Here is a 22866-nt window from a genome sequence, read left to right on the forward strand (position 1 = left end):
GACCGTAGTTTAGTTTGTTAAAAAGCTGATCTTCCAATTTGTTTACCCTCATAGTATCATCACTGATAATGGTACTAATTTGTCTAAGGGTGCTATGAAGGAGTCCTGTCAACGAGAGCATATTCGTCTTGATGTTTCTTCAGTAGCTCATCCACGTTCTAATGGTCAACCTGAGAGGGCTAACCAATAAATCTTGAGAGGCATTAAGCCCCGGCTTATGGTTCCTTTGGAACAAACGTCGGGTTGTTGGGTTGAGGAGTTACCTTCAGTGCTTTGGAGTATCAATACCACCCGGATCAGGTCAACAGGTTATACGCCTTTCTTCATGGTCTATGGTGTAGAGGCGGTTCTTCCAAGTGATATCCGTCATGACTAACCCCGTGTGGTGGCTTATGTTGAAGCTGATAATGAGATAGCACGTCAAAACGCACTCGATGCTTTGGATGAGGAGCGTGAACTTGCAGCGGCTCGTTCCGCGATATATCAACAAGACCTGGGTCGCTATCATAGCCGCAGAGTCAAGACCTGGGCATTTCAAGAAGGCGACTTGGTGCTCCGGCTGAATCAAGATCAGACAGATATGCACAAGTTATCCCCACCTTGGGAAGGACCTTTTGTAGTCGGTAAGAATCTTAATAATGGCTCATATTATCTCAATGATCTACGAGAGCACAAGAAGTCACACACCACTGAGCAGGAGACCAACAGGCCGTGGGATATTGCTCATCTTCGGCCTTACTATACTTGAGCCACCGACTCTCCCAATTGTACATACTTCTATTGATGTATATATCTTTTTATGATCAATATAATAAGGCCGGCATCCCTGAAAATTCAGGGCCTCTGTTGATTCATTTCTTTGTATCCGAGTCTTTATTAATTGATCATAAGGTCACTTGGGGGCTTCCAACGCACCTGGTTTAGCTTTCATACCCTTTTGACCGGCCTGAGTTACCATATTATGAGTTACACGCGCCTGTTTGCAACTTGCTACTCCGCCAGGTGATCCACTGAACTCTTAACAGTCAATATCTTTTAAGACCCTGAACTTGTTAAGGTTAAAACGGCGGCTTGTGTCACATGAGATCCGGCTGACAGTGAGCTAGGATAAACTCAACAGTTGTGCAGCCTTGAAAGCACATGGCCTATGAGCCAACTTGTTTGGTCGTGTTTTGGTAAACCGTCCAAGCAATTATTTGAGATTTTTTGTATTTCTCTTTTGATTTCTTTGGATTTGTTTCTCCTAAGATTTTGCGGTTGTGCACAATTTTTATCTGGGTCATAAGGCTCTGGTTATATGGCTCATGTTTGAATATTTTGGGGTTATAACCCGCCCTAGCTTTGGACTGTAAGTCACCAGTATATTTTGGACAACTGAGGTTATGAGGTTGTAAGTTTTTGGGTTGTCACCCCCACCGGCTATTGATGTTTAAGCTACCATCATGATTTGACTCTACATGTATGTTTTGAAATATCATATGAGTCTTCGGGTTTGGTAATCCGCCCTGGTTTTTGACCTTAAATCGCTAGTATATTTTGGCTTGAATAGCCTTGATTCTAGTCTTTGAAGTAATCATATAAGGCTATATATGTTTGGGTTTTCACCCGCCCTGGCTTTTGACTTTAAGTCGCCAGGACGTATGTTGTTTGAACTTTTTGCAGGGCATGCAAAGCTTCACATGAAAATAAGAGTACTGGTACGGTCCACAAATATGATCACATCAGGCTTATTATAAAGATTAAACTGGCGACTCAAAAGTCAAGATCAACATGCGCGAAGGCATGACATGGCAGATCATTATTTTATACTACCCTATTACAAGGCTTTCAACTGCGCCACAAAAACTTGGAATTAAGTGTTTTTTGAGCAGCGCTCCCATAACCTGGCTTGAGAGCCGCCTGAGTTATCATTGCTCTGGTCAGTTGTCTTCCTGACGACTTGAACATTGTGGGTTATGCCGCACTGGCTCTTCTTTATCGACCATCTGGAGGTCAGTCGATGTCCAATCGATGCCAGTTAAGGCCTCGAAGGTGGCTTCATCATTGATAATAACGGAAGAGTCAAGGTCAGGGGCAAAGAGGTGCTTACGCCTGAGGGAACAAGATCCATCACTTCATGTGTGGGCGGCTTACTTTTGTTGTTCTGATCATCGTAAGCCGGCGTATAGTGCTTCAGATCCAGTTCTTTAATAAGCTTGCAAGCCACGGGCCGCATCTCCCTGACACACTTGTTAAAGTCTTGTTCTTCAAAAGTTGACCCATCATCTTTAAATTCGGGGCATCCGGTGGCTATCTCCTCTAGGTCAAGTTCTGATTGCCATGCCTTGGCTCGGCCTAGAGCGACAATGGCTCCAGCTCGGGCTGCTGACAATCTGCACTCTTTGATTTGAGCCGGTGTTGTTGAGAAGTGCTCTAGCGTGGTCTTGATAAGTGTTAGAGGTTTTTTCCCACGTGACAGGGCAATGTGCAGACTTCCAGTATATAGCTGCTCGGTCAATGAGTACACTGCCTTTAATTTCAGCAGCATGCTTTCACCAAGGCTGGCGCTTCTGGAGCCTGTTCAATTGAGGTATAAGAGTCATCAAGCGGGTTAAAAACATTACATATCATAAGTCGCCAGGCGAGTTAAAGAAATACTAAAGCAGATGATGAGTTGTATATGAATTTTACCAAAGATGGCAGCTGACATTTGAATAATGTGTTGCTTCAAGCCGGCTAACTCTTCAGTCACCGGCTTAAGTGCAATTTCAGCATCTTCGGCTCTTTGCTGTAGGGCAGCCTTATCAGCCTCCCAGGCGATTCTTTCGGTGTCAAAACCCGCCTTGGCCTTCTCAAATTATTCCAATGAAGTCTTTAACTTTGACTCGGCCTTGGCAGTTTCAGCCTGTTGTAGTTCAATGTTTTTCTTCAAATCACCTAGTTGTGACTCTTTCATGATTAACTCTTCCTGAAATATAGTGTTGAAGAAATGGTTATTACACAATGAGAAACATCAATATGATACAGATATTTAAGTCCTAGAGCATATTGCAAGCAATATACTCGGCACTTGGGGGCTAATGTAGGTCATTTTCAATTCTTATGTAGACCCGGCTTATCTTGTCAGATTAGGCCGGCCCTTGAGGGGTACATTTTGATTTAACTATGGGCATTTTAAGACCCGACTTATCTTGTCAGATTAAGCCGGCCCTTGAGGGCTACATGTTTGACTCTATTAAAGGCTATTGAAGACCCGACTCATCCTTGTTAGGATAAGCCGACCCTTGTGGGTTATGTATGTTTTTTCAAAGGAAATAATTTGAAGACCCGGCTCATCCTTGTTAGGATAAGCCGGCCCTTGGGGGCTACATGAGTATATGCATATGAACCAGTGGAAACGGGTTTAATTTGTACCTCATACTTCTGCTTCATCAGATTAACCAGGCCAGCCTCCATATCACGGCATGTGTGTAGGCGGCTTAGGTAGCCTGCGTGCTACTCGCCTGCGCGAAAATCTGCATAGTTCTGCAAATCCAATTTTAGCTTGCTCTTGTCTGCGGCTGCCGGTTCTTCTTTGGCATTATGTTTGGCCAAGATGGTAGGGTTTCCTGGCTCTATATAGCCTGCGTCGGTAATGAGGACATCTTCAGTAGTCTTCTCAAGACTTTCTTTAGTTAACTTGGCAGGACATGGCCGCTTGGGGCTCGGCGGGTCATGACTGGCAGTCGGGTTGATTTTAGTATGAATTGGTTCAAGAGCCGTCAGGTCAATCTGTGGTGGCGGGTCATTGGCAGGGCCTTCAGGATTTTGAACTGAAGCTTCCGGGGTCCCTGCTATCTGTGTTTCTGGTTCAGTGGCCCTGGGATCTTTTGAAGACCCGCCCATCTTATGTTTTTGCCCGCCTTGGCTACGCCTCTATAGCAAAGATACAAGAGTTCATGAGTATATGTTGTCACAAATTATGTATGAACAATAGATATACTTACCCATGGGCAACCTTGAAGACAGGCATCTGAGTCCCAATAGAGTCGCCGGATGATGGAGGTGTTCCCTGATAGTTTGAGTCAGAAGGATTAAGAGGTTGACGAAAGAGACCAGCCTTTGGAAGAGAAAGAGTTGGGCTATGAGGCACCTCATTTCGACGTTTGCGAGGGACATGAGTGTTGGGTAAGCCAGAGTACCATCACTCCGGGTGGTATGTCTTGAATCATGTTGTTGCTCCTTCAAAAGAAAATTGGGGTCCCAATGAGCAAGAGGATGAGAAAAATCTTACTTTTCGGATGACCCACCGAGTTTTCTTTCTTAGCAAAGGATTTGAGTCGGAGGAGACAGGTATTACCTCTGCTGCATTAGCCTGGCTTGTCTCTGCGTCATCCTCTGAAGAGTTGACATCAATAAGTTGTACAGAAAGACGACCAAGGGAATCGAGTTCTACCTCCGAGTCATCCAGCTTGAGAAGATCTTCTCCTGTTTGCTTTTTATGGTGACCCGGCGCCTGGGTTTTGGCCTTAGGTTTCTTGACCGGGGCGGTGGCTTGCGGTTTCCTGGTCTAGAAGGCGGAGTCAGCCTGTATAAGTACAAAAAGAGATTAAAACAAGGCATAATGCAGAGTTAACCTGTATTGAATCAGGTAAAGGTAAACACTTACCGGTGGAGTTGGATTTTGTTTATAAAAGGGGGCAGACCAACTTTATTGCATTTCTCCTGAGACTCGCCAAGCAGAGTCCTTATGGTTTTGAAGACTTCTTCTGCAGTAAAGTTGTCTTCAGTGTACCGCTGAGGGTTATTTGGCTCGCCAGAGTACTCACACATTAGGCTGGGACGACGTCTTAAGGGGAGTATCTTCCAAGAGACCCAACACCGGCTCAAGTCAACTCCAATTAACCCACTAGCTAATAAAGCTTTAGCCCTAGAGAGGTATGGGAAGGCCTCTGCATGCTCATCTGGGATATTTTTTCTTGGCGGATCAAAATCAGATGGAAGATGCTCAGCTCTAAACCCGAGCAAAGGATTTTCTGTTGCTGGAGTAGTATTTTACAGTAAAACCAGGTGGTCACCCATCCTTTGGGGTGACTTGGTAAGACTGTGGAGGGAAACCTGTTATCTCTTCGTCTCTGAATAGAGATTCCTCCTAGCTCTTGACTTGGACCATTTTGACACTCAGTTTGGCGGTTTATATAAAAAAATCCTTGAACAAAGGAACGGTGGGTGTTGTTTGCAAATAAACTTCACAGAAGATTTGAAAATGGCAGATGTTGGATATTGAGTTTGGACCTATGTCTTGAGGGTGCAAGTTGAAGTAGTGGAGGAGGTCGCGGAAGAATTTGACCCGGGTGGGGTAAATCCTCTGAGTATGTGATCAGTGAAGACCACAATTTCATCCTCTGTAGGAGTAGGGATTACTTCCCCATTGCTAACTCGCCATCCAATCTCCTGTTGACTCGCCAATAGGCCCTGGCCTACGTAATCATTAAGGGTCTTCTTGGTAACCAAGGAACGTTCCTAGTTGACGATAGTCATTTTTTGGCAGTTGAAAAGTTACGGCCTGGAAGTATAACATGGTGAGTTAATGCTACGGTGACAAGTTGATTAATTATAGTAAATAACAGTTCAATGACTACAAATCAACTATGGGCATACGATGGATCATGGTTATGAGTAAATCACAAGCCCCTTATATGATGAAGGGCGGGTCAGCTGCAACTAAGAGATACCTTAACTATGGAGTATGATTATCAAGTTATGAGTAGCATATTGATAGGTCAAATTTCAGAAGCATGTTCGACACTCCTGGGGGGTTACACATTATAGATAAGCCGGCTAAAGGTTTGCGGGTTATGAAGTTATTATCTAAGATGCCCGAATAACATTGGCAGGGCAGTTATATACAGAGCTGGGATTGATGAAAGTTTTCTAAGTATGAGACAAAGAAGTTTCACAGTTTATGCCTATATTTTGGATCTACGGCAGTTGTGAAAATGAAGAACAATTGTTAAACCTAAGATACAATGGTGAACAAGTAGTCGGCGGTGCATGGATTCTGAAGAGAGAAAGATTGGTGCTGGATATAAAATAAGAACTAAGGTGAGCACCGTTTCAGTTTCCCCCAGTTTGTGGATGGAACTACATTTTCTAAGCAAAGTTGGATGAACTTGGCCAAACATCGACGAACTAGGGCATACTAATGTGGATCTGAGTTGAAGGAGTGTTACCTGAGTATTTGAATGAAGAGCGGAGGGGCGCCGCGATCTTTGGTCACAATCAGGTCGATGCAGCGGCCTGGATGGAGCTGCTGGTGAAGGTCGACTGGGGCGGTGGAGCTCCGGCAGCGGCGGTTCATGCAAGGAAGAAGAAGAAGAGAGAAGGGCGAGGTAAAAATGTAAAGGCATGCACAGAAATCGAGGAGGCAATATGATTATCTTAACAGTGCAAACGCCTCGATTCTTGGACGACCAGTTAATGCAAAAGATCCATTGTGATGTCATGGGTTTCTTATGAATTTACTTAGCGTGACGTCATGGCAGGTTACAGTGTTTTGTTCAAAGTTAAGCTTTGGAAAGATGACTTGCCAATTGAAGCAGTGAAGATTGACATGAACAAGTTCAAATCAATCTGGGGCCTAATGTTGGGGATATAACCCTGAGGTGTGACCCGCCCAGGAGGGTCCGGGTTATACCATTGGCGACTCAACATGAAGAAGGCCCAAGAAGATGAAACATGAAGACTGGTGTCGGCTTAAGAGGCGGGCCTGGTGGTGGCCCAAGACCCGGAGGTGTGAGCCGCCCAATGGTGACTTGCCTCATAAGGCAAGGCGACTTAGAAACCGAGCTGGTCATGTTGTGTGATCCGGCTCGGACTCTTGTAAGACCCGGGGCCTCGACCTATGTATATAAAGGCGAGACCCGGCGGCGGGTTGGGGTCAAGAAACAATTGATCTATAGCTAGGTCAAGCGATCCCGCTCCCTTGTAATCAATACCCAAGCAATACAACTAGAAGCAGGACGTAGGCTTTTACCTCGTTGTGAGGGGCCAAACCTGGGTAAACCCTATGTCTTTTGTCCCGTTCAACCCCTTCAAGCTAATCTACATTGCGATGGCTCCACACCTAAGTCCTCTCACAAGGGCATCTGCCGTGACAAAACCACGACACTTCCCCTTCTCATGGGAGAAAGGAAAGGGGGCGCCTCCCTCCCCTACCTTTCCCCGCTCACCTAAAAAGGAAAGGGGCCACGGCTTGGGAGAGACCCCAAGTAGGATTCGGCCTACTTGGGGCGCCTCCTTGGCTACTCCCTCCCCCCCACCTATATATATGTGGAACGGGGGCGCCACACATAACCACGACGATCTCTTAGCCATGTGCGGCGCCCCCCTCCACAGTTTTGTCCCGCAGTCATCTTTTTGTAGTGCTTAGGCGAAGCCCTGCGGAGGTAGCATCACCACCACAGTCACCACGTTGTCGTGCTGTCGAAACTCATCCACTACTTCGCCATCCTGCTGGATCAAGAAGACGAGGACGTCACCGAGCTGAACGTGTGCTGAACAGGGTGTCGTACGTTCGGTACTCGATCGGTTGGATCGCAAGAAAGTTTGACTACATTAACAGCGTTGACAAACGCTTTCGCTTATAGTCTACGAGGGTACGTAGACACACTCTCCCCTCTCATTTCTATGCATCTCCATGGATAGATCTTGCGTGTGCGTAGAATTTTTTTGTTTTCCATGCAATGTTTCCCAGCAGTGGCATCCGAGCCAGGTCTATGCATAGATGATATGCACGAGTAGAACACAAAGAGCTGTGGGCAGTGAGAGTCATACTGCTTAGCACCAACGTCTTATTTTGATTCGGCGGTATTGTGGGATGAAGCGGCCCGGACCAACCTTACATGTCCATGCACGTGAGACCGGTTCCACCGACTGACATGCAACTTGTTTTGCATAAAAGGTGGCTGCGGGTGTCTGTTTCTCCTACTTTAGTTGAATCGAATTTGACTACTTCCGGTCCTTGAAGAAGGCTAAAATAGCAAACTTGATAAATCACCGTTGTGGCTTTTGCATAGTTAAGAACAATTCCTCCTAGAAGCCTGTAGCAGCCACGTAAAACTTGCAACAACAAAGTAGAGGACGTCTAACTTGTTTTTGCAAGGCATGTTGTGATGTGATATGGTCAAGATATGATGTGATATAAGTTGATGTATGAGATTGATCATGTTTTGTAATATCGACAACCGGCAGGAGCCTTAGGGTTGTCTCTCAATTATTGTATGAATGCAAGCGCCATGTAATTGCTTTACTTTATTGCTATGCGTTAGCAATAGTTGTAGAAGCAATAGTTGGCAAGACGACCCGACGCAACGATGGAGATCAAGGTGTCGAGCCGGTGACGATGGAGATCATGACGATGCTTTGGAGATGGAGATCAAAGCACAAGATGATGATGGCCATATCATGTCACATATATTGATTGCATGTGATGTTTATCCTTTATGCATCTTATTTTGCTTAGAACGGCGGTAGTATTATAAGATGATCCCTTCACTAAATCTCAAGATATAAGTGTTCTCCCCGAGTATGCACCTTTGCCAAAGTTCATCGTTTCAAAGCACCTCATGATGATCGGGTGTGATAGACTCTAGGTTCACATACAACGGGTGTAAAACAGTTTTGCACATGCAGAATACTTGGGTTAAACATGACGATCCTAGCATGTATAGACATGGTCTCCGTAAACTGGAGACCGAAAGGTGAAACGTGAGTCATATAGTAGATATGATCAACATAGAGATTTTCACCATTGATGATTACCCCATCTCACGTGATGATCGGACATGGGTTAGTTGATTTGGATCAGGTATCACTTAGATAACTTGAGGGATGTTTATTTAAGTGGGAGTTCATTAGTAATTTGATTAATTGAACTTAATTTATCATGAACTTGGCTTTATAGTTTTGCATATCTATGTTGTAGATCAATGGCCTGAGCTACCGTTCCCCTGAATTTTAATGTGTTCCTAGATAAAGCTAAGTTGGAAGATGAAGGTAGCAACTACATGGATGGATCTGTAACTTGAGGATTATCCTCATTGCTGCACAAAAGAATTATCTCCTTGATGCACCGCTAGGTGAAAGACCTGCTGCAGGAGCTACTGCAGATGTTATGAACGTCTAGCAGGCTCGATCTTATGACTACTCAATAGTTTAGTGTGCCATGCTTTACGGCTTAGAACCGGGACTTCAAAGACATTTTGAACGTCATGGAGCATATGAGATGTTCCAATAGTTGAAGTTAATATTTCAAGGAAATGCCCGGGTTGAGAGATATGAAGTCTCCAACAAGTTCTATAGATGCAAGATAGAGGAGAACAGTTCTGTCAGTGAACACATACTCAAAATGTCTGGGTATCATAACCACTTGACTCAATTGGGAGTTGATCTTCCATTTGATAGTGTTATTGACAGAGTTCTTCAATCACTGGCACCAAGCTACAAAGGCTTCATGATGAACTATAATATGCAAGGGATGAATAAAATGATTCCTGAGCTCTTCGCAATGCTTAAGGCCGCGGAGGTAGAAATCAAGAAGGGGCATCAAGTGTTGATGGTTAACAAGACCACTAGTTTCAAGAAAAAGGGCAAGGGAAAGAAAGGGAACTTCAAGAAGAATGGAAAGCCAGTTGCCACTCTCGGGAAGAAACCCAAAGCAGGACCCAAGCCTGAAACTGAGTGCTTCTACTGCACAGGGGATGGTCACCGGAAGCGGAACTGCCCCGAATACTTGGCGGATAAGAAGGATGGCAAAGTGAACAAAGGTATATTTGATATACATGTTATTGATGTGTACCTTACAAATGCTCGTAGTAGTGCCTAGGTATTTGATACTGGTTCCGTTGCTCATATTTGTAACTCAAAACAGGAGCTACAAAATAAACGAAGATTGGCTAAGGACGAGGTGATGATGCGCGTCGGAAATGGTTCCAAGGTCGATGTGATCAGTCGGCACGCTACCCCTACATCTACCTTCGGGATTAGTTTTAGACCTCAATAATTGTTATTTGGTGCCAGCGTTGAGCATGAACATTATATCTGGATCTTGTTTATTGCGAGACGGTTATTCATTTAAATCGGAGAATAATGGTTGTTCTATTTATATGAGTAATATATTTTATGATCATGCACCCTTGATGAATGGTCTATTCTTGTTGAATCTCGATCATAATGACACACATATTCATAATATTGATACCAAAAGATGCAAATTTGAAAATCATAGTGCAATATATTTGTGGCACTGCCGTTTAGGTCATATTGGTGTAAAGCGCATGAAGAAACTCCATGCAGATGGACTTTTGGAATCACTTGATTATGAATCATTTGATACTTGTGAACCATGCCTTATGGTCAAGATGACTAAAACTCCGTTCTCCAGAACAATGGAGCGAGCTAATGACTTACTGGAAATAATACATACTGATGTATGCGGTCTGATGAGTGTTGAGGCACGCGGCTGGTACCGTTATTTTCTGACATTCACAGATGATTTGAGTAGGTATGGGTATATCTACTTGATGAAACACAAGGTCTGAAACTTTTGAAAAGTTCAAAGAATTTCAGAGTGAAGTGGAGAATCATCATAGCAAGAAAATAAAGTTTCTATGATCTAATCGCGGAGGCGAATATTTGAGTTACGAGTTTGGCCTTCATTTAAAACAACGTGGAATTGTTTCACAACTCACGCCACCTAGAACACCACAGCGTAATGGTGTGTCCAAATGTCGTAACCGTACTTTATTAGATATGGTGCGTTCTATGATGTCTCTTACCGATTTACCACTATCATTTTAGGGTTATGCATTAGAGACAGCCACATTCACGTTAAATAGGGCACCGTCTAAATCCGTTGAGATGACATCGTATGAATTGTGATTTGGTAAGAAACCTAAGCTGTCGTTTCTTAAAGTTTGGGGTTGCGACACTTATGTCAAAAGGCTTCAGCCTGATAAGTTCGAACCCAAATTGGAGAAATGTGTCTTCATAGGATACCCTAAGGAAACAATTGGGTACACCTTCTACCACAGATCCAAAGGCAAGTTCTTTGTTGCCAAGAATGGAACCTTTCTAGAGAAGGAGTTTCTCTCGAAAGAAGTGAGTGGGAGGAAAGTAGAACTTGATGAGGTAATTGTACCTTCTCTTAATTTGGAAAGTAGCACATCAGAGAAATCCGTTCCCGTGATGCCTACACCAACTAAAGAGGAAGCTAATGATGATGATGATCATGAAACTTCAGATCAAGTTACTACTGGACCTCGTAGATCTAACAGAGCACGTTCCACACCAGAGTGTTACGGTAATCCTGTCCTGGAAGTCATGTTATTAGACCATGGAGAACCTATGAACTATGAAGAAGCTATGATGAGCCCAGATTCCGATAAATGGCTTAAGGCCATGAAATCTGAGATAGGATCCATATATGAGAAAAAGTGTGGACTTTAGTGGACTTGCCCGATGATCGGCAAGCCATTGAGAATAAATGGATCTTCAAGAAGAAGACAGATGCTGATGGTAATGTCACCATATACAAAGCTCGACTTGTCGCGATAGGTTTTCAACAAGTTCAAGGGGTTGACTACGATGAGGCATTCTCACCCGTAGCGATGCTTAAGTCGGTCCGAATCATGTTAGCAATTGCCGCATTTTAATTATAATTATGAAATCTAACAAATGGATGTCAAAACTGCATTCCTTAATGGATTTCTTAAATAAGAGTTGTATATGATGCAACCAAAAGGTTTTGTCGATCCTAAAGGTGCTAAGAAAGTGTGCAAGCTCCAGTGATCCATCTATGGACTGGTGCAAGCATCTTGTAGTTGGAATATACGCTTTAATGAGGTGATCAAAGCATATGGTTTTATACAGACTTATGGTGAAGCCTGTATTTACAAGAAAGTGAGTGGCAGCTCTGTAGCATTTCTGATATTATATGTGGATGACATATTGTTGATCAGAAATGATATAGAATTTTTGGATAGCATAAAAGGATACTTGAATAATAATTTTTCAATGAAACACCCTCGGTGAAGCTGCTTATATATTGGGTATCAAGATCTATAGGGATAGATCAAGACACTTAATAGGACTTTCACAAAGCACGTACCTTGATAAAGTTTTGAAGAAGTTCAAAATGGATCAGCCAAAGAAAGGGTTCTTGCATGTGTTACAAGGTGTGAAATTGAGTCAAACTCAAAGCCCAACGACTGCAGAAGATAGAGAGAAAATGAAAGTCATTCCCTATGCCTCAGCCATAGGTTCTATCAACTATGCTATGTTGTGTACCAGACCTGATGTGTGCCTTGCCATAAGTTTGGCAGGGAGGTACCAAAGTAATCCAGGAGTGGATCACTGGACTGCGGTCAAGAACATACTGAAGTACCTAAAGAGGACCAAGGATATGTTTCTCGTTTATGGAGGTGACGAATAGCTCATCATAAATGGTTACGTTGATGCTAGCTTCGACACTGATCCGGATGACTCTAAGTCACAAACCTGGTACGTATTTATATTGAATGGTGGAGCTGTCAGTTGGGGCAGTTCCAAGCTGGGCGTCGTGGCGGGATCTACGTGTGAAGCGGAGTACATAGTTGCTTCAGAAGCAACACATGAAGGAGTCAGGATAAACGAGTTCATATCCGATCCGGGTGTACTACCCAGTGCATCGGGTCCAATGAAAATCTTTTGTGGCAACACTGGAGCAATTGCCTTGGCGAAGTAATCTAGGTTTCACAAGAGAACCAAACACATAAAGAGACACTTCAACTCCATTCGTGAAAAGGTCAAGGATGGAGACATAGAGATTCGCAAAATACATATGGAACTGAATGTGGCAGACCCGTTGACTAAGCCTCTTCCGCGAGCAAAACATGATCAGCACAAAGACTCCATGGGTGTTAGATTCATTACAATGTAATCTAGATTATTGACTTTAGTGCAAGTGGGAGACTGAAGAAAATATGCCCTAGAGGCAATAATAAAGTTGTTATTTTATATTTCCTTATTGATGATAAGGTTTATCATTCATGCTATAATTGTATTGATCGGAAACTTAAATACATGTGTGAATACATAAACAAATACTGTGTCCCTAGTAAGCTTCTACTAGACTAGCTCATTGATCAAAGATGGTTAAGGTTTCCTAACCATAGACATGTGTTGTCATTTGATAACAGGATCACATCATTAGGAGAATGATGTGATGGACAAGACCCATCAGTTAGCTTAGCATATTGATCGTTCAGTTTATTGCTATTGCTTTCTTAATGTCAAATACATATTCCTTCGACTATGAGATTGTGCAACACCCGGATACCGGAGGAATACCTCGTGTGCTATCAAATGTCACAACGTAATCGGGAGGTCATAAAGATGCTCTGCAGGTATCTCCGAAGGTGTTTGTTGAGTTGGCATAGATCAAGATTAGGATTTATCACTCCAAGTATCGGAGAGGTATCTCTAGGCCCTCTCGGTAATACACATCATAAGAAGCCTTGCAACCAAAGTGACTAATGAGTTAGTTGCAAGATGATGTATTACGGAACGAGTAAAGAGACTTGCCAGTAACGAGATTAAACTAGGTATGAAGATACCGACGATCGAATCTCGGGCAAGTGACATACCGATGAACAAAGGGAATTACGAATGTTGTCATAAGGTTTGTCCTCTGCTTTTGGGCTCTCCTCAAGCCCTTTGTAATTAATTTATTACTTGTTGTATTTCTGCCCTTTGGGCTTTTCACTTACAAGAAAAAAATTGTAGTAGGGCTTTGCCCTACTATGTATAGTCAAAAAAAAAATTATGGGCATCCAGGTTCCGCTATTGGTTATTGACCGGAGAGGTGTCTCGGTCATGTCTACATAGTTCTCGAACCCGTAGAGTCCGCACGCTTAACGTTCGTTGACGATATAGTGTTATATGAGTTATATGGATTTGGTGACCGAATATTGTTCGGAGTCCTGGATGAGACGACGGACATGACGAGGAGCTCCGGAAACTTCCAGAGGTAAAGATTGATATATAGGACGATGATATTCAGACACCGAAAGAGTTTTGGAGTGCACCGGGTAGTCATCGGGTCACCAGAAGGGGTTCCGGACACCCCCGGTAGGTGTTTGGGCCTAATGGGCCAAGGGGGGACAGACCAGCCCACAAGGGGCTGGTGCGCCCCTCTCCCTGGCCGGCCGGCCCTAGGGAAGGAAAAGGGGGAGGACTAGCCCCTCCTGCCTTCCCCTTCTCATGGGAGAAAGGAAAGGGGGGCGCCTCCCTCCCCTGCCTTTCCCCGCTCACCTAAAAAGGAAAGGGGGCGCGGCTTCAGAGAGACCCCAAGTAGGATTCGGCATACTTGGGGTGCCTCCTTTGCTGCTCCCTCCTCCCCTCCACGTATATATATGTGGGAGGGGCGCCACACATAACCACGACGATCTCTTAGCCGTGTGCGGCGCCCCCCCTCCCACAGTTTTATCCCTCGGTCATATTTTCGTAGTGCTTAGGCGAAGCCCTGCGGAGATAGCATCACCACCACCATCACCATGCCGTCATGTTGTCGGAACTCATCCACTACTTCGGCGTCTTGCTGGATCAAGAAGGTGAGGACGTCACCGAGCTGAACGTGTGCTAAACACAGAGGTGCCGTACGTTCGGTACTCGATCGGTTGGATCGCGAAGAAGTTTGACTACATCAACCGCATTGACAAACGCTTCCTCTTATGGTCTATGAGGGTACGTAGACACACTCTCCCCTCTCGTTGCTATGCATCTCCATGGATAGATCTTGCGTGTGCATAGAATTTTTTTTGTTTTCCATGCAACGTTTCCCAACAACTTGCGATGGAGCTCGGCCCTCTTGTCAGCGGAGTCTGAAACACACACAAACACCCAACACACAATGCAAATAACACAAATGAATACAAGTGCTTGAGATAGTGAGGTGTAGAACGAAACCTAGGCAGAAAGTTCCTGTGTACCCCGTGCGCACGGGGGGTTAGACCCCGTGGGCACGGGGGTCCCGTGCGCATGGTACACGACCGTGGGCACGGGGCCCCGTGAGAACGGGGTGAAACAACCCGTGGACACGGGGGTTCCCCAGCGGTAGCCACTTCCAGATCAAGATCTGGGAGTGGGTGCGGCAGAGGAACCCTAAGAACTAAGCACTTAGATTAGTCCTATACAAGGAGAGAAACTACCGTAATCTAGTGAAAACCTAGAAACCCTAAGAGCTAGAGAGGCATCCATGGAGGAAGGGAATGAACAACGGGTGGGGAAATACCAGAGTAGGATCCCATCCCGCATGATCTCCACGAAGCAACAAAGCTCGGCGGTGCCCGGAGGAGCACCGGCGAGGGGAGGCGACGGCGGCGGTCCTGGAGGTGTCCTAGGGAGTGGAGGGGGCGACTGGGTGGGAATAAACCCAAGCCCCCCCACCCCCACGCCCAACCTCTTCAGGGCTTGGACCCGCAGACCCCGTGCGCACGGGCTTAGTGAGTGATAACCCACAAGTATAGGGGATCGCAACAGTTTTCGAGGGTAGAGTATTCAACCCAAATTTATAGATTCGACACAAGGGTAGCCAAAGAATATTTGAAGGTATTAGCAGCTGAGTTGTCAATTCAACCACACTTGGAGATTAATTATCTGCAGCAACAGGATCAGTAGCAAAGTAATATGATAGTTTTGATAATAGTGACAACAGCAATAGTAACAGTAGCAGTGATAGCAGTAGTTTCGTAACAAGTGCAATAGTAACGATAGCAGTAGTAACTTAGCACCAACAATATAAGATAAATTCGTAGGCATTGGATCGTTGACTTGTTGGATGATATTCATCATGAGACAGTTATAACCTAGGGCGATACGGCACTAGCTCCAGTTCATCAATATAATGTAGGCATGTATTCCTTAAATAGTCATACGTGCTTATGGAAAGAACTTGCATGACATCTTTTGTCCTACCCTCCCGTGGCAGCGGGGCCCAATTGGAAACTAAGGGATATTAAGGCCTCCTTTTAATAGAGTACCAGAACAAAGCATTAACACACGGTGAATACATGAACTCCTCAAACTATGGTCATCACCGGGAGTGGTCCCGACTATTGTCACTCCGGGGTTGCCGGATCATAACACGTAGTAGGTACTATAACTTGAAAGATCGGATCTAGAACATGGATATAATGGTGATAACATAAACGGTTCAGATATGAATTCATGGCACCCGGGCCCAAAGTGACAAGCATTAAGCATGGCAAAGTCACAACAACATCAATATTAGAACATAGTGGATACTAGGGATCAGGCCCTAACAAAACTAACTCGATTACATGATGAATCTCATCCAACTCCTCACCGACCAGCGAGCCTACGAAGGAATTGCTCACTCCCGGTGGGGAGCATCATGGAATTGGCGATGGAGAAGGGTTGGTGATGATGAAGAACGTAGACCCCCCACCCTCTCCGGAGCCCAAAACGGACTCCAAATCTGGCCTCCCGATGAAGAACAGGAGGTGACGGCGGCTTCGTCTCGTGGATCGCGATAATACTTTCTCCCTGATTTTTTTCCGGAAATATGGGATTTTATAGCGTCGGTTTCAGGGTCTGCGGGGCCGCCAGTTGGGGACAACCCACCTAGGCGCGCTAGGAGGGGGGCGCCCTGGTGGGTTGTGCCCACCCAGGTGCCCCCCTCTGGTGGATCTTGGCTCTAGAAATTCTCTTTATTGATATAAAAATTCCTCGCAAAGTTTCATTCCATTCCGAGAACTTTCATTTCTGCACAAAAACAACGCCATGGTAGTTCTGCTGAAAACAGCGTCAGTTCGTTGTTAGTTTCATTCAAATCATGCAAATTAGAGTCCAAAACAAGAGGAAAAGCGTTAGGAAAAGTAGATACGTTGGAGACGTATCAATTCCCCCAAGCTTAAACCTTTGGTTGTCCTCAAGCAATTCAGTTGATAAACTGAAAGTGAAAAAGAAAAACTTTTACGAACTCTTTTGCTCTTGTTTGCATAAATAAGCTTAAACAACACCCTGGTTTTCAGCCAACATTATAACTAATCATGCCGACAATAACTCTTAAAAATTATATTTACTTATATCAATAACATAATCAGCTAGCGAGCAACAATAAGACATCTCAAACGGCAACACGTTGTCAAAACAACCATGATATAATATGACAATAGTGGTATCTCGCTAGCCCTTTCTGAGGCTGCAAAACATAAATGCAGGGCACCCCTGAAGTTCAAACAGCGACTAAACATTGTAATTCATGGTAGAAAAGATCTAGTCATGATGCACCCAACATTAGCTACACACAATGCATAAGCATGGCAGCAGTGCTTTCATGTTCTGGCGCTTATTTTAGAAGGTGATGACACAACATAAAAGTAAATAGATAGTCCCTTCGCAGAGGGAAGCAGTGATTTGCAGAGGTGCCAGAGCTCAAGTTTTAAAACAGGGGTAAATGATATTTTGAGACATGCACCCTTCTCATTTACTTCACGACTATCAGTTATCAATATCTTCCGTGCTAAGCACGCTAGTGGCGGTTCCCAAGCGATAAAAGTAAAGTTTACTCCCCCTCCACCATCAATCACATTCCACGGCTTGTCCGAAACAACGGGTGACGTCCATACCAACAACAATCCCGGGGGAGTTTTGTTTAATTTTTTGCATTTTGAGTTCGGGACTGGGAATCCCTATTACCGCCCTTTTCTCGTGCGATGGTGAGTGAATAAACACTCAACCTTAGAATAACCCGCTTAGCTTGGAAGATACCGACCACCTCATGTCATTCCATGAACGATCCAGGCACACAAAAAGGACTACAGGGTAATACCGTATATAGGTAGGTATGGTGGACTCATCTGGAATAACTTGGGTTCAAGGCTTTTGATGTACAAGCAAAATTCCCACTTAGTACAGGCGAAGGCTAGCAAGTAGGTTGAGAAGCGGCCAGCTAGAGAGCAACAACGGTCATGAACATGCATTATGCATAAGTAACATTGGACACTAACATGAGTAGGATATGAACACCATGAACATAAGATAGAGGCTATGTTGGTTTTGATTCAACTACATGCATGAACATGTGCCAAGTCAAGCCACTCGAACATTCAGAGGAGGATACCATACCATCATACTACATCACAATCATTTTAACGCAATGTTGATATCCAAGATAAATCATTATCCACTCCTAGCTACTTATGCATGGCATGAGAAACTATAATCTCTAATTGTCATTGCAAACACGTTTAATCATAATGGACTGAATCTTGGATACTAGGTTAAACATATTTACACAAACAGAACGAGTCGAGTTCATACCCGTTTCTCTCTGCCATGGCTAGTTCATCGAATATCGCCATTATTGCCTTTCACTTGCACGACCGAACGATACAAAAATAATAATAGTGCAAGCATGCCGTAGACTAAGCTGGAGTCTGCAAACATTTTATTCAACAGGAGAAGACAAGGTAAAATTGGCTCTTTGTTAGATCAACAATAATGCATATGAGAGCCACTCAACATTTTCATCGTGGTCTTCTCCTAGGTACGACTTGAATAAAAGGAAAAGAAATACAGAGAAACACACTGAAATATTTTTGGAGTTTTTTGGTTTTCTTGAACAAGCAAATAAAAAAGGGAAAAGCAAAAACGAGAAAAACTATTTACACGGGAAAGCTCCCAACAAGCAAAAGAAGAACAAGGAAATCTTTTTGGGTTTTCTTTTTAGTATTACAACTAAGCATGCATAGAAAGTAAACTAACTACAACTATTTTTTTGGTTTTTCTAAGGGTTTTTCAAACACACAAGAAGAAAGCGAGAAAATAAATCTAACATGGAGGATACAATGAAAAAGTGTGGACATCGACAACTGGAATGAAATGTGTGAACATGAATGTAATGTCGGTGGGAAATACGTACTCCCCCAACCTTAGGCTTTTGGCCTAGCTTGGTAATCGATTAGTAACCTGGATAGTAGTCGGGGTGGTAGCTCATGGAGGCTCTCGGTGCGGATGCCTCGGCCTGCCGTGCTGCCTCAACCGCCGCGTTGTGGGCTCGGGCCTCACTCTCAAGAAAAAAATATCTTCCCCTGCTGTGATAATCAAAGAGAGCAGGCGCAGGCAAATGTGTGTGCACAACAGATGCTTGGTTAAACAACAATTTATAGGTGAAATTATGAATATCTCCTTTAAGGATCTTATGATTTTTCATAGCAACAAAGTCTAAATACTGCGTGGGTAGGATAGGGTCAAAGGGCAAAGGTGTGACACCCAGCTCCCTTGCTAAACGCGTGGCATAGATTCCACCATAGAAATAGCCACTATTAGCGTTATGTTGCAGCCTGCGTGCAATAATCGCCCCAAGGTTATAACTTCTATCACCGATGAGAGCGGTGCGTATGAGGCTCAAGTCTGGAGCACAAAGTGTACTACAATCTTGCTTGCCTACGATACATTTTTCGTTAAATAATCCAAAGTACTAAATTGAATACTCTTTATTCTACCTTGCGGAACTCCCCTCGTCTCACCGTAGCAAAGACTAGTCAAGAATGATTGGTACTCAGCCCTTGGTGGTTCGTCAAGAGAACCCCAGAATGGGAGTTTGCAGTGGTGAGCAAAACTCTCTAGTGAAATGGTAAATGGATTTTCATAAAGCTTAAATGACACCCTAGACTCACAGGGGTGGAATTTAAATCCTTTGAAAAATGATTCAGTGAGAGTGTGGTGTTGATCGCACTTATCTGAAATGTAGGGACCGAGACTGGCATTGTGAAAATATTGTTCAAATTCCTCCTTAATGCCCACACGCACCATATAATCATTGCATGGCCATAGGCATGTTTTGCTGGCAGCATCTCGAATGGAACTTTCACTTGGTTCAACATAAGACCGACGAGCGGAGCTGTCACTAGAAGATGCCCCCGAGGACCTCCTCCTCGAAGAGCTCCTTCCAAATAGGTTCATCATGTTCGCGTACAATTTTCTAAAAAAATTTGGGTGACAAAAATTTATCTACAAAACTTAACACGATTGATAGCAACTACTCATAGGGATACATAGAGGCCATAGCAAGCATTCAAACTACTTAGAACTCTAAGAATGTAACATGCAAGCTCATCTACAGCAGTACCAAGAGTAGCTAATTATTCAAAATACAAACCACTAAAGCAAAAAGTAATTGGACAAATGGTGGAGTCACATACCAAGCAACTATCCCCTAAAACAGTTTCGGAAACGGAGCTTCGAGCAAAGAGATCGAAATCCACGGGTTTGAGAGTAAGAACATGAGAGAGAGAGAGCAATGGTGAATTTTTTCTGGAGGTAGGTGATGATGTGCTGTGAAGAGATAAGTGAGGGGCGCACGTGGGGACCACAACCCACCAGGGCGCGCCTGGGGTTACTGGCGCCCCAGGTGGGTTGTGCCCACTTGGTGCACCTCCCTCTGATATTATTTGCACCAGAAATTCTGAAGTATTCAGAAAAAATCATATTAAATTTTCAGAGCATTCTGAGAACTTTAATTTTGGGGTCGTTTTTTTATTGCACGGGAAATTCAGAAAACAGACAAAACATGGCATTTTTTATTCAACTAATAAAAACATAAAACAAAAGGTAGGGACAGAAGGTAGTGCTTACTAAATTCATCAACTTCATACCTCTCAAAAATGATCCATTAATAAGGTTGATCAGGTCTTATTAACAACCACTTTCGATTAGCATGAAACGAAGAACTTTCGCAAATCACTAAGTTACCTCAACGGGGATATGTATGTCCCCAACAATAAGCATTTCATATTTCTTTTTAACAATAGGTAGAGGTATTTGAAAACTTCCAATAGTGATTGTCGGATATTTTTTAGTAACATTAATACCATTCACATGGAATTGTTTCTTCGGAAAGTGCACCGTATGCTCATTACCATTGATATGAAAAGTGACCTTGCTTTTATTGCAATCTATAACAGCCCCTGCAGTATTCAAGAAGTGTCTACCAAGGATAATCTACATATTGTCGTCCTCGAGCATCTCAAGTATAACAAAGTCAGTCAAAATAGTAACATTAGCAACAACAACGGGCACATCCTCACAAATACCGATAGATATGGCAGTTGATTTGTCAGCCATTTGCAAAGATATTTCAGTAGGTGTGAGTTTATTCAAATAAAGTCTTTTGTATAAAGAGAAAGGCGTAATACTGACACCAGCTCCTATATCACATAAAGCAGTTTTCACATAATTTCTTTTGATGGAGCAAGGTATAGTTGGTATTCCCGGATCTCCAAGTTTTTATTAGGTACTCCATCCTTAAAAGAATAATTAGCAATCATGGTGGAGATTTCATCTTTAGGTATTTTTCTCTTATTAGTGATGATGTCTTTCATATACTTTGCATAAGGAGGCACTTTAAAGACATCAGTCAAGCAAGTACACAAAAAGACTGGCCTCAGCATTTCAGCAAAGCGTTCAAATTCTTCATCATCTTTATTTTTAGCTGACTTAGGTGGAAAGGGCATAGGTTTTTGAACCCACGGTTCTCTTTCTTTACTGTGTTTTCTAGCCACAAAGTCACTTTTATCATATCTTTTATTCTTAGGTTGTGGGTTATCAAGATCAACTGGTGGTTCTATCTCAACATCATCGTCTGGTTCTTTATTATTTGTTTGAGTATTTTCATGAACCTCATCATTATCATTTTCATTATTAGAAGGTGAGTGTTCATTACCAGATTGAGTTTCAGCATCAGAGATAGAAACTTCATTATCATTATCAGGAGGTTTCTCTATTTTAGGTTCACTAAAAGCATGCAAAGTCCTATCGTTTTTCTTCTTTTTATTTCTAGAAGGACTAGGTGCACTAGTGTTATTTGTTTTTGAGTCTTGTTCAATTCTTTTTGGGTATCCCTCGGGATAAAGTGGTTCCTGAGTCATTTTACCTCCTCTAGTTGCTACTCTAACAGCAAAGTCATGTATGTTATTATTCATTTCATCAAGCAACTCTCTTTGAGATTTAGCGACTTGTTCTAATTGAGTTTGAACCATAGAAGAATGCTTTCCAACACCTCTAACATCATTTGAGATTCTAAATAACAAGTCACTCAAGTGAGCAATGATATCAGAATTGTATTTCAATTGTTTCATAACATTTTCATTGAAGTGATCTTGCTTTCTAATGTAGTTTTCAAACTCATAAAGGCATTGGCTAGGGTGCATATTGTGAGGATTGTCATTGTCATTGAATTTCATTAAAGAATTTACCTCTACCACCTTAGATGGTGGTGCTGCATTAAGCCCATGTATTTCTTGTGACACCCCCGATTCGACCATACACTAATCATACACGCAAATGTGTACGATCAAGATCAGGGACTCACGGGAAGATATCACAACACAACTCTTGACATAAGTAAAATAATACAAGCTTCATATTACAAGCCAGGGGCCTCGAGGGCCTGAATACAAAAGCTCGAGACACAAGCGTCAGCGGAAGCAACATTATCTGAGTACAGACATAGGTTAAACAAGGGTGCCTTAAGAAGGCAAGACAAAAAAGCAACAATGATCGAAGAGGCAAGGCCTCCTGCCTGGGACCTCCTAAGTACTCCTGGTCATCGGCGGTCTCCACGTAGTAGCATCCGTCGGCGGTGGCTTCTGGCTCCAGGGGTCCACCAACTAGTTGCAACAACCGGAAAGAAGAAAGAAGGGGGAAAAGGAGTAGCAAAGAAACCGTGAGTACTCATCCAAAGTAGTCACAAGCATCATATCTATACGAAGTATGCATTGGTATCAAAGGAAGGTATGTATCTGTGGACTGAACTGTAGAATGCCAGAATAGAGGGAAGGCCTA

Source organism: Aegilops tauschii, chromosome 5 (assembly GCF_002575655.3).
Source record: "Aegilops tauschii subsp. strangulata cultivar AL8/78 chromosome 5, Aet v6.0, whole genome shotgun sequence".
NCBI lineage: Eukaryota > Viridiplantae > Streptophyta > Magnoliopsida > Poales > Poaceae > Aegilops > Aegilops tauschii.